This window comes from Balaenoptera physalus (assembly GCF_965194825.1).
Source record: "Balaenoptera physalus genome assembly, chromosome: 1".
NCBI lineage: Eukaryota > Metazoa > Chordata > Mammalia > Artiodactyla > Balaenopteridae > Balaenoptera > Balaenoptera physalus.
This window is the reverse complement of record NC_138882.1, coordinates 31,664,645-31,677,687: the sequence shown is the minus strand read 5'-3', so window position 1 is coordinate 31,677,687 and position 13,043 is coordinate 31,664,645. Positions and strand designations below refer to the sequence as shown.

The following is a 13,043-nucleotide window of genomic DNA, read 5'->3' as shown; positions in this document are numbered from 1 at the left end:
GATTATTGATGAATACCCCAATTTGGGTATTCACATAGATAGACTTGCTACATATACACCTGTCTATAATTACCTCACCTCTCACAAAACACTAAACACCTTACACAGAAATGCATAATGACTTATAGACCCCAATTCAGACTCAATCCTTTCTTCACATAATTTTAGGTCAAAATATCTGCATTAAATATGGAGCTGGAAAAATAGTATTTGTCAAATAAATGGGCGCCATTTTAATGTTGCCTAGATAAATGAATGGATATATCTTCAAACATGTAAGCAACAGGGAAATGTACCAGCAATGATGATACCTGCTTAAGTGTAAAGAATATTTATGATCTGCCTCCCAAACTAGGTAGAAAATGTCTTCCCCGGACAATTCCTAAAAGTTCCAGAATTTTAATTTATCCCTGGAAGTCAGTGGCTTTGATACAATAGCACTTAGTCTCCAGAGCCTGAAACTTTATTGTCAAAGATATCAGAAGATTAGAAATAAAATTTTTAATCCCAAAGGGCACATTAATGGCCAATTAAATACTAACATGTCTGGGGTTCCCATATGCACTGCAAATCATAAAAATCAATTTTGCTACAAATCTACCCATGAGCCTTCTATCTTTCTCTCCATCTATCAATTTATTTATGCAATATTTCTTAAAAGAGTACCCAAGAGCTTATGCCTATTCTTATTTTTCAAAGTATACTGAGCTTTATGGAGTCAGAGTTCACAAAGAAATGATACATATGTTTATCTTTTCTGTTGTTTGTAAACACATATTCCATTTCAATTACATCTGTTGCTTACCTAAGAAGTTACAATGATTTCTTTTCTGCTTACTCCAGCTTCAAAAGTCTTTCATAATTTAATCTCACCTGACCTGTCCAACACTGTTCTATTACCCACCTGATTCCACTTTATCTCATCCACTTGTCTCACTATACAGCAAAACATTAACTCCTCCCTCTACTCGCCAAGTGTTTTCATTTCTTGTCCTTGTCATGCACAGTTCTTTCTACCTAGAATCCCCTTCTTTGTTTCTTTATTGACAAACACCTACCCATCCTTCTAGAACAATCCAAATGTAGGAACTTTCCAACTGCCCCAGGCAAAAATAAACATTTCTTCCATTCATCCCTTCATTTATTCCTTATTAAACAAACATATAGGGCATCTCCTATACACTAAAAAAATGGACAAGAAAATGAGATATTTCTACTTAGTTAATAAGAGCATTGAGGTATGAGCAGAGTGCTATGGGATCAAAGAAGAATACAGAAGAACGACACCTAAGTCAGAGTGGAAGGAGGCCAGTGTAGACAGCATCTTTAAGAGGAGGTGATGTTGAGTTAAGTCCATGCAGGACAAGCAGCATGAAGCCAGATGGATGAAGGATGGGAAGGGCAGAAGGTGTTCTGGGCCAAAGGCAAAGCAGGTGATGAGAAACTGGAGCACCTCTGAAAAAGGTTAAGTCAATATAGCAGGAAGAAAACCTTTTCCTAGGGCCATTTTGTCATATTTTTGATAGAACACTTAGCACTTCTTATTATCATTAAGTAATATGGACCTGAGATTCCTATGTTAGCTCTTCCTTTTACAACATGTCAGATGTATGATTTCAATGTGGAAAAACTGGGGGCTAGTCATTATCATGGAAGGGAATTTGAAAAAGCAATGTTCCATCATCCTTGACTTCTTATCTTATGATACAGACAATGACTCAGCCCTCAAGATCAAGAGAGGGTATTCCTTTCTTCTGAACAGTGCAAAGAGTTCTGGGTAAGATCTCACCCTCTTTATAAAATTCAAGACAGATGTTAAAATGAAAGATATTACTTTGTTCCTCTTCCAAGTAAGAAAGACTGAGTGACTCATCACCTGAATGATATGTGGACAGGTGAGATAAGTAGCAATGAAGAACTGGGATGTGGAATGTATATTTGAATTTAAAATAGAGCGTTGTTATAGCTTTCATGCTCACGAAATTCAATGTGAGTTTTATGTATTGGCTCTTTATTTGTATTATCAATTATACCCGCAAAATAAGAGCTGTTTCATAATAATAACAAATCAACTCAGAATTAAAATGGTGATGAGTCAATTTGATATTACAACTGTCCTGGAATTATGGAGGAGTTGCATATTTTGTTGCACCATTCCAGCTTATTAAATATTTTAATTGAAATTTGATTTCTCTTTTCCTGACCTATCAAACCATCCAGGCCATGTTATCTATAGCAGGACTTTTCAAAGTGTATTCATTTTGTTTACCACATTTTGCTGGTTTGAAATCAGAAGGAATATGGTAGCTAATGCATTTTGAATTTGGTTAGACACCCAAATAATCTGTAGAAATGACTAAGAAATCTTCATAAAATAAAACACCCTCTTTGAGAAGTTCCAAAATAGAAACTACATCATTCCCAGGTTGTATCTGCATATGCAGAGGTACTGGAATAACTGAAATATAATTTTTGATGGGATTTAGTCATGAGAAGGGACTATAGCTTTCAATGTATCTAAAAGTAGCAGTTAGAAGGATCTTGGAAGTTCTGCCATTGACACAGAGAACTCATTGCACCAAGAGAATCAAAATCTCCATTCAAATCTGATCAGCCCACTTCACCTGATTGGTGTTTTTAAGGCATGATTAAAAATAGCATGTATTATAATATTATAAATAGTAATAACTAACATTCAGCTTAATGCTTACTTCAATAAATGCCCGGAAATTTGTTTAACCTTATGTATATATCATGTCATTTAATCCTAACTATTCCATGAAGCAGGCAATATTATTATTCCCATCTTACAGACGGGAAAACTGAGACTTAAAGTTGTAAGTTTCTTTGCCAAGTCTACATGGCCAGTAAATAGCAGAGCACTTATTAGAATTAAGGCAGTCTGCAACTCTTTTTAAACCTTAGTTTCCAGCCCTTTGATAATCATTGCCTTCATTAAGCCTGTTATACCTTTAGAATGTAGACCTAGGGATTTCCCTGGTGGTCCATGGTAAAGAATCCACCTTCCAATGCAGGGGACACGGGTTCAAGCCCTGGTCAGTGGAACTAAGATCCCACATGCCGTGGGGCAAGTAAGCCCATGCGCCACAACTACTGAGCTTGCGTGCCTCAACTAGAGAGCCCACGTGCCACAACTACAGAGCCCACGTGCTCTGAAAGCCTGCATGCCACAACCAGAGAGGAGTCCATGCGCCCACAACGAGCGCCACGACGAAGACCCCACATGCCGCAAGGAAGACCCAACACAGCCAAATAAATAAATATTAAAAAAAAAAAAAGTGTAGAATGTAGACCTATAGTTAGTATATTGGAAATAACAGCATTACATTCCAAGAAATTGTAAAAGATGGGAGTTAAGTTGTCCTGGGTTTACCATTTTGAAAACTATATGATAGGAATAGTTATATGCAACGTCTCCTTAAAGAAAGACTAGCTCAATGGGTAGGAAAGCATGACCACTTCTGGCTGAACTCAGCCAATGGGATGAATAGGGGCTTAATCAGAAGCCAGGCAAAGAAGGTGCCTGAAGCAAGCAACTGTAGTGACCTTCCAATCCTTTCAGTGAAAACAGGGTGATTTAGCCCAACTCGTTCAGTACTAGGGCTAAATGTGGCTTTGTGGAGATAACAGTGTAACACCCCTCTTCTCAAATAAATGTTCACAACTAGCTTTCCATTTTTAATTTGGCTTCTTGTGTATTTTGTCTGTAGAGAGCATTTGGGTTGACTAGAGGACACAAGATTTCAGCACTCTTACTAATTTTACTGGAAATTAATAAATTCTGCTCTGCTTTATGTCCAACTTTATGAACGGGGATGATACGTAATTGCATGATGAGGGACAGGTTGACTTCAATTGTGTTAACCAGTCAGGTCTCTGAGTCTGTAGGTCCAGGCCAACCTCTGGATCACAGTGGGTTGACCTTATCAAAACCATGCTCAGGGACTTCTTGGGAACAGGACAAAGGCAGGCCTGGGCAACACCAAAGGCTTCCCTCTTGCCTCCTAGTCACAACTCCTAAAGCCAAATCAAATCAAATTGTAACCTTTATTCCAACACACTAGAATAGTTACCTTGAGGGTCAATGATTTTCACTAACTACTTTCTATTATCTTTCTAGAGTTTGCCTGAGGCTTTCCACTCTCTAAATAAAATGTCATTTTGGTCAGGAACAAGTAACACATGGATTGGCCAGCAGAATATCAGAGAAAACTGGCTCAGTTGGAAATTTAAACATGGTGGTCAATTCTAGTCATAACAATGTGCTGACCCTCAAGCCAGGACCAAGGAAAGGTAAAAAAATGAAAAGCACAGCAGGGTTTTTAACAACACACTCAGTAGGATATCCTAATCAGACTGACACAACTCAGAGTTCTCAGTGCAGCCAGACACACCAGATGACACTAACTTTAAAAGAAATCTTTCACACCATATGAATTCACACTGTTCTCAACATGTTAAGCACAAAACAATGCTCAGTACTCTTCATTTTTCAGGAGCTAGATTCTCAAGAAATACTTGCCATACTTCAGTGAAATTTTAAGGATGATTTTTATTTGGTTGCAACAACCTGATAATAACATATATTTAATTCTTTCCTAGATTTTATCAGGTTAATTCTTACTACCTTTTAACATAAGAGACAAAAATATTTATTTTTATATTAAAAAGAAGAGACATAGGGGTTTCCCTGGTGGCACAGTGGTTGAGAATCTGCCTGCCAATGCGGGGAACATGGGTTCGAGCTCTGGTCTGGGAAGATCCCACATGCCACGGATCAACCAGGCCCATGAGCCACAGCTACTGAGCCTGCGCATCTGGAGCTTGTGCCCCGCAACAAGAGAGGCCGCGACATTGAGAGGCCCGCGCACCGTGATGAAGAGTGGCCCCCACTTGCCGCAACTAGAGAAAGCCCTCGCACAGAAACCCAACTCGCACAGAAGACCCAACACAGCCAAAAATAAATAAATAAATATTTAAAAAAAAAAAAAAAAAAAGAAGAGACATAAAGCAAAGAAAACTTAACATCCTTGGCCAAGACAATATACTGGAAGAAAGTAGAAGTACTCAGTAGGACTGTAGGGGAAAAGAGAAAGAGTAAAAGAGAGGCATTAGTATAGGGGGGATGGAACACATATAATAAAAAAATAAGACTCATAGAAAGTCAAATGATTTGCACTGACTATCACATTAAGAACACTTTGAAATTCCAGGATCTAGTAGTATTACACTTAATGTCTCACTTTCATTTTGGTGAAAATTCTTTGTTGGTAGACCTTATTATATTGTTCAAGATAGTCTCATGTACAAAAATCTTTAGACTTTAAGCCTGAGAACCTCTTTTCTCTAGGTGATTCTGGTGCTTCATTCCTTTTCCACCAGTAATTAACACAGATAATCAGATGCATATTCCTGGGAGTAATAAAAATTCTTTTAGGCAGAGGTCATAAGCAGAAATAAGCATGATGCCATCACAAACTATAAGGAGGCATTTCTCCAACTGTTCCTATGCTAAATCCTACATGAAATCATATTGGGTTGGCCAAAAAGTTCATTCGGGGTTTTCTGCAACATTGTACAGAAAAACCCGAATGAATTTTTTGTCCAACCCAATACTTCTGTCATAATTACCCAGGCAATTATCATGCTTCATACATCCAGGTTAAAAATGATGATTCTGATGAAAAGTAAAACAAGTCATTGATGAAAAGTGTCTTATACGCCAGAGTTAGCTAAAACCAAAACAGTATTGGCCAAATACAAAACATATTGGTGGCGGTAGTTGGCAGTACTTTGTTTATGTAATTATTTTTATTATCATTTGTTTCTGGTGACACTGAAAATGCACTAATCTGAAATGAAACATTTTATCATGTGCATGACAGCATGAAGAAAGAAAAAGACAAAGTCAATAAACTTGTTATCATATCGCTATCCTCAGTGGCAAAGATAAGAGGAGCACAAACTAAACGTTTTCAATAAACAAAATAGTTACATATAAAAAGGGAAAAAAGCAAAGGACAAGCCCAGTGGAAATCATGCACTTTGCCAAGAATCATTCTGCATTTTTAAAAAAATCTTCCCCACATCTATGGCATTTCATCTGCGAAAGAACAAAAAACTTTTGGATCTTTTTTCTCTCTCTCTCGCTTCTTTGCAATAATTAGTAGTAATTCCTATAATACTTTATGCAAACCTCCATTATAGATAGCACTTTCACCATTATAATTATTTGCTTCAGTGCCTATCTCCCCAATAGACCATGTGTGCTTGGAGGCCAAGGGCTGTCTTAATCATCTCTTCACATCCAATTTCAGTTCCTGATACACAGCACATGTTCACTAATGTTTGTTATATAACACGACAGGTTGAAAACTCATGTGTCTACAGGAAGGCCAAGGAAGTAAAGGAATGAAAGTCAGGTGTAAGATAGGCAGTGGGGTACTGTCTCTCTGAGGAGCCCCTGACCCATCTAAACGTGGTAGCTTCTAATTAGATCTGGCAGACTGTTGCTTTAAGGGCTTTTATCAAGAAGGTAGATATCTAAATATGTATGTGAAGTTTCCCACATTTAAAAAATACTGTGCAAGCCAAACAAAACACATCAACTAGGCAGATTTTGCCCATGGGCCACCAGTTTGCAACCGACATATGCTAATATGTACTTGGGATCAATAAATTCCAATACTGAGGAAACGTTTTTCCTCAGTAGTCTGAATGCAAGGAACTATTCTCAGAGTTGCCAATAAGGTTTTATATAATCTGAACATCACTGGAAAAAATTTAACTCAAATGTCTATAACCATAACCACAGTACTGAACAATATATTCACATGCAATCATATAGGTCAAATTTCCATTCCATTGTATTCAAATCCTCAGCTGCCTCTTTGTAAAGGGTTCACTCCTTCTGTATATGAAGTCTCACCATTTGATGGACTTATGTTGGTGAACAGCCAGGATACTTAGTTATTAACACCACAGAAGGAGGTAGGTACTAAATCTGTATACAACTTTATTGTTGGGCACAGCAGTTCATATTTGTAACCAGCAGTCATGCTAGGAGTAGAATATGTTGAATGAGTAACCTATACAAATATGAGTTTCTTAACCTACCAACTTAATAATTCACTTAACAAATATGTAATGATCGCACATCATGTGTCAGACTCCATGCCAGGGGTCTAGCGTACAATGTTGAAAAAGGCAAATCTGGTCCCAAACCTCAGAAATTTATACCTGAGAGCAGTGGTCCTCAAAGTTTGACCCCACAGTCCAGAAGCATCATCATGAGCTGAAAAACTGTTAGGAATGTAAATTCTTAGGCCTCATCTTAGAACCTCAGACCTACTGAATCTGAAATGTTGGGGCTGGAGCCCAGCAAGTCTGTTTTAACAATCCTTCATGGTGACTCTGATGCAGGTTCATATCTGAGAAGCAGCATTCTACAGAACAGTCAGGAAAAAATCAAATAAAAGGAAAAGTATATTAGTTTCCTAGGGCTGTCATAACAAATTATCACAAACTGCATAGCATAAAACAAAAAAAAAATTATTCTCATTTCCAGAGTCCAGAAGTCTGAAATCAAGGTATTAACAGGGCCATGCTCCCTCCAAAGGCTCAAGAGGAAAATTCTTTGCCTATTCCACTCCTGGTGGCCTCTCACATTCCTTGGCTTGTGACAATATCACTCCCATTTCTGTCTCCTTCTTCACATGGCATTCTTCCCCATGTGTCTTTCTGTGTCCTCTCCTCTTCTTGCAAAGACACCAGTCATTGGGTCTGGGGCCCACCCTAAATCCAGGATAATTCTATCTCAAGATCCTTAACTGATATATCTGCAAAGATTCAATTTCCAAACAAGGTCATATTATGAGATTCTAGGTGGACATTAATTGGGGGGTAACACTACTCAACCCATTACAGAAAGCAAATTTTAAAATCATCCATTGGGTAAACATCATGAAGGAAACATGAAGCCAAAATAGAGAATAAAAATGGGGGACTTTATGTACATATAGTGGTCAGAAAAGTCTCTCTTAATAGGGTGACATTTGAACTTGGGAACTGGGCATGAGATGGAGTTAGTCATTGAAGGATAGGAGGAAGAACAAGAGGATATGCGGGGAAAAACATTTCAAGGAGAAGCAGCATATGGCAATGGCCCTGAGCAGGAAAAAAAGTTCAGCTATCTGAAGAACTGAAAAAAGACCCTGTAGTTGGAGCCTAACAAATGGGAAGACATAGAATATAAAATGAGATTAAATCAGCTAGTCTAGAATAGCTCCAAGGTGCAGCCACAACAGGAATGAAATGATAATCCTGTCTTACAAAAGCCCTGAAATTGAGGACAGGGAAAAGCTTAAGCTATTATTTTAGAAGATCGCAAGGAAGTCACCCTGTAGTTGACAGAGGCTGCGATGAGTAGAGCCAGAGATTTTGGATTGAAAAATTTCCTAGACAGTGCCTTTGGCTATAGTTATTTGCAGATGAGACTATTATGAATAAATAGATCAGAAGCCTTTTAAGTTTTTGAAAGACTATTGCCAAATAATCTGCACTCCCAGCCTGAGAAAGCCCATCAATGTTCAGACTCCATGAGAACCCTGGCCCCAAAACTAATACCAACTGAGCAACCTCAAGCATGACATGCTCCCCAATACCCTCCCATAGAAAGGTCATGTATGATAAATGCACTAAGAACAATCTTTTGGAAGGCTGAGCCAGAGGGCACAAAGACAGTGAACAATGGAGGGCAGAACCAGGGCCTGCAGGACAAGTTCAATAAGAAAAATGCTGTACTACCAGGGAAGGAAATCTTTGCTATTCCTAACCAGTCAGATTGATAATTATTGGGTTAGCCAAAAAGTTTTTTCAGCTTTTTTCCATAAGATGGCTCTAGTATCGCTTAGTTATCTTCAATTTCATTTGAAACAATTTTGTTAGATTGTATTGTAACAGCTGCTATATCAGTGTGCATTAAAAAAAAACTTAATATAGGTGAATTTTTGTGTAGCCATTTTAATATTGAAGATGGAAGAAAAGAAGCAACATTTTCGGCATATTATGCTTTATTATTTCAAGAAAGGTAAAAACACAACTGAAACGCAAAAAGACTTGTGCAGTGTATGCAGAAGGTGCTGTGAGTGATCAAACGTGTCAAGAGTAGTTTGCGAAGGTTTGTGCTGGAGATTTCTCACTGGACTATGCTTCGCGGTTGGGTAGACCAGTTGAGGTTGATAGTGATCAAATCAAGACATTAACTGAGAACAATCAACATTATACCATGTGAGAGATAGCCGACATACTCAAAATATCTGAATCAAACATTGAAAATCATTTGCACCAGCTTGGGTATGTGAATCGCTTTGATGTTTGGGTTCTACATAAGTTAAGTGAAAAAAACCTTCTTGATCATATTTCCGCATGTGATTCTCTACTTACCATAATGAAAACGTTCCATTTTTAAAACAAATTGTGACAGGCAATGAAAAGTGGATACTGTACAATAATGTGGAATGGAAGAGATCATGGGGCAAGTGAAATGAACCACCACCAACCACACCAAAAGCCGGTCTTCATCCAAAGAAGGTGATGTTGTGTATATGGTGGGACTGGAAGGGAGTCCTCTATTATGAGCTCCTCCAGAAAACCAGATGATTAATTCCCACAAGCACTGCTCCCAATTAGACCAGCTGAAAGCAGCACTCAACGAAAAGTGTCCAGAATTAGTCAACAGAAAATGCATAATCTTCCATCGGGATAACGCAAAACCGCATGGTTTTTGATGACCAGGCAAAAACTGTTACGGCTTGGCTGGGAAGTTCTGATTCATCCGCTGTATTCACCAGACATTGCACCTTTGGATTTCCATTTATTTCAGTCTTTACAAAATTCTCTTAATGGAAAAAATTTCAATTCCCTAGAAGACTGTAAAAGGCACCTGGAACAGTTCTTTGCTCAAAAAGATGAAAAGTTTTGGGAATATGGAATTATGAAGTTCCCTGGAAAATGGCAGAAGATAGCAGAACAAAACAATGATTATGTTGTTATGTTGTTACACTGTTCAATAAAGTTCTCGATGAAAATGAAAAATGTTTCTTTTATTTTTACTGAAAAACCAAAGGAACTTTTTGGCCAGCCCAATGCTATGGAACAGTGCCTATGTCTCCTATTCTCCTCTTATCTGAATGAGAGTTTCTATTAGTGTTTCCTATGACATTGGTCCACTGAAATGGGATAAGCTGGGAGGGGCAAATAACACATCATTTAGTTTATAGGTCATCAAAATAAGAAAAATACTACCCAGACACGGGAGAAAGCAGTAGACTGAAGCAGATATCTTGGACTTTAGTTCAGATGCAGTAAGTGGTTAGAACATTGGGCTTGCCTCCTTTGGGAAGGTGGAACTGTGTCAGAGGTGTGGAGTAAAGAACACACACAAAGGGAGACGCAAGAGGGAAGAGATATGGGAACATATGTATATGTGTAACTGATTCACTTTGTTATAAAGCAAAAACTAACACACCATTGTAAAGCAATTATACTCCAATAAAGATGTTAAAAAAAAAAGAATGAATAAAAGGAATAAACATGGTCTATGAAAATGACTATGTGATAATAAATATTCGTGTTGAATCTAAAAAAAAAAAAAAGAAGAACACACACAAATAGTTGGGTGGCTAGGGGCACACTAAAGCAAAGATGGTAAGATTTCCTCCAGTATCTCTTCTCCCTATCTTTCAATGTAATAAAGACACCAACCTTGGTAATAAGACCATATAACTGGATTCTATCCAATATGACATAAATGAAAATGCTGTGTGACAGCAGCAAATGCTCTCTCTCCATTTCTCCGTTGTTAACTTGGAAGAAGAAAACCACCATGAATTCTACAGCCAAAAGGAAATGAATTGTGCAAATAACCTGAGGAAACATAGAAGTGGATTCCTCCCTAGTTGAGCCCTCAGATAAGAATGTAGCCTGGTTGACATCTTGATTTCAGTCTTTTGAGCCCCTGAACAGAGGACCCAGTTAGGCTGTCTCCAGACTCCTGACCTTTGATCCACAGAAACTCTGAGTTCATAAATGGGTGCTGTTTTAAGTCACTAGGAAGTTTACGGTAATTTTTTCTGCAGCTATAAGAAACTATAAATATATACACACATATATATGTTATGTATGGTCATATATAAATAGATATAGAAAAAGCGCATATATATATATATATATATATATATATATATATATATATATATACCCCCATATATATGAATATGCTCCTTAAGTTTATGGTCCTTAAGAAAATCAAGAGTCGTCTTCATCCGAATGTGTTATGTGACTGTGACAATGTATGTATGCATATATGTATGTGTGCTTCTTTAGCCATTAATTGAAAACAACATATTGTTAACTTGAGTCCAGTATATACACTTTACTGATGGCTAACGCAAGATGACTTGATCACTTTTTAGTTAGTAAATGAGGAATTTAGCTATTAAACCGAAGCAAATTTGAGTGAAATTCTTATAGGTAGTTTATAAGAAATTGGTTTGGTTTCTTCTTATATATGTTCATATGCATGTGTGTTAGTGTGTTTATAATTGATATCCTCAATGGTTAGGATGGTTCTCAACCAGCCTATTTTCCACATTAACTCAGCTGAGAATAGGTAGTTGCAGCAATAAAGAACATATCCAAATCTCAGCTGATCTCCTAGTGACATCCCTAATGAAATACTACAATGACTCTGTTACCATGTGGCTCTCCTTTCAGTTACTATCAGCATGGTGGGTAACCACTATGGCAGCTGAGTCATGCAGATAATAGTAGTATTCTCATATACAAGTTTGCTGGAATTTCCTTGACATGGCAATTGTTCGTCACAAAGTGTGTTGGGGCACCATTTAGATTTTCTACACAAGGCATTCCAGTAACCATACAGGTTTTTGCTTTCAATTAATTTCCAAAGATTTGAAATAATGAATAAACTTAATTTTCATTTATATTCTTTCCCTCACAACTCCCTCACTTTTATTTATCAAGTGGATAATATCTTTTTTAAAATGTCATTTAAAAAATTTTTAAATGCCATAGACATAAATCACTGCGATCAGCTAGGCAAACCTCTCATCTATGGAATATCTGAATGGACAACGAGTGTTCCCACAAATGAAACTGCTCTAGCTCTAGTAGCTGTGGACATTGGGGACTAGTACCCACAGGAGTTCGGCCAAGTCAGAGTCTAAGCTGCCGCCACAGTGCCCACAGGGGGAACAAAGACCTACCTAGAGGTTTTGGAGGGCCTCCTGGGGAGGCAGAGGTTGGCTGTGACTCACGGTGGGGGCAAGGACACTGAGAGATGAGACCCCAGGAAAATACAATTTTTACTTTTTTTTTTTAATTTATTTATTTATTTATTTTTGGGTGTGTTGGGTCTTCGTTTCTGTGTGAGGGCTTTCTCCAGTTCCAGTGAGCGGGTTCCACTCTTCATCGCGGTGCTCGGGCCTCTCACTGTCATGGCCTCTCTTGTTGCGGAGCACAGGCTCCAGACGCGCAAGCTCAGTAGTTGTGGCTCACGGGCTTAGTTGCTCCGCGGCATGTGGGATCTTCCCAGACCAGGGCTCGAACCCGTGTCCCCTGCATTGGCAGGCAGACTCTCAACCACTGCGCCACCAGGGAAGCCCTATTTTTTTAAGTTTTGTTTTTTCTGTTCTCTTCTTACTTGCTTTATTTTTATTATACTTTAGTTTTTTTTACATACTTTTATTGTTTTTTTATATTTCTATTTCTACATTACTTTTTTCTTGTTCTGTGTTTTTTTCTAGTTTTTTTTTCTTTTTTCTTTCCTCTGTTCTATTTTGTTTATATATTTTTTCCTTTGTTCTTTGTTCTTATTTTTTAATCTTTTTTTAATCATTTTTGTGTGTTTGTTTTGTTCTATTTGCTTTTTCATTCAGTTTGCATTCTGCTTTTTTTTTTGTCAATTTTGTTTTAATTGTTTTATAACGTTTTGGGGTTCT

At 37.7% G+C, this 13,043-nt stretch overlaps 1 protein-coding gene across 7 annotated transcripts in view; it reads right to left on the bottom strand.

Annotated features, from left to right (window-relative positions):
* RGS7 (regulator of G protein signaling 7) overlaps positions 1–13,043 on the bottom strand; it is a 552,379-nt gene that overhangs the window by 351,237 nt on the left and 188,099 nt on the right. Inside the window, exon 2 of one of the 7 annotated variants that reach the window (XM_082470552.1) lies at positions 7,261–7,466. The exons of the other annotated variants lie outside the window; for them this stretch is intronic. The gene's annotated coding sequence lies outside the window, so the exon portion shown is untranslated. The remainder of the gene's footprint in view (positions 1–7,260; positions 7,467–13,043) is intronic. 7 annotated transcript variants of the gene reach the window in all.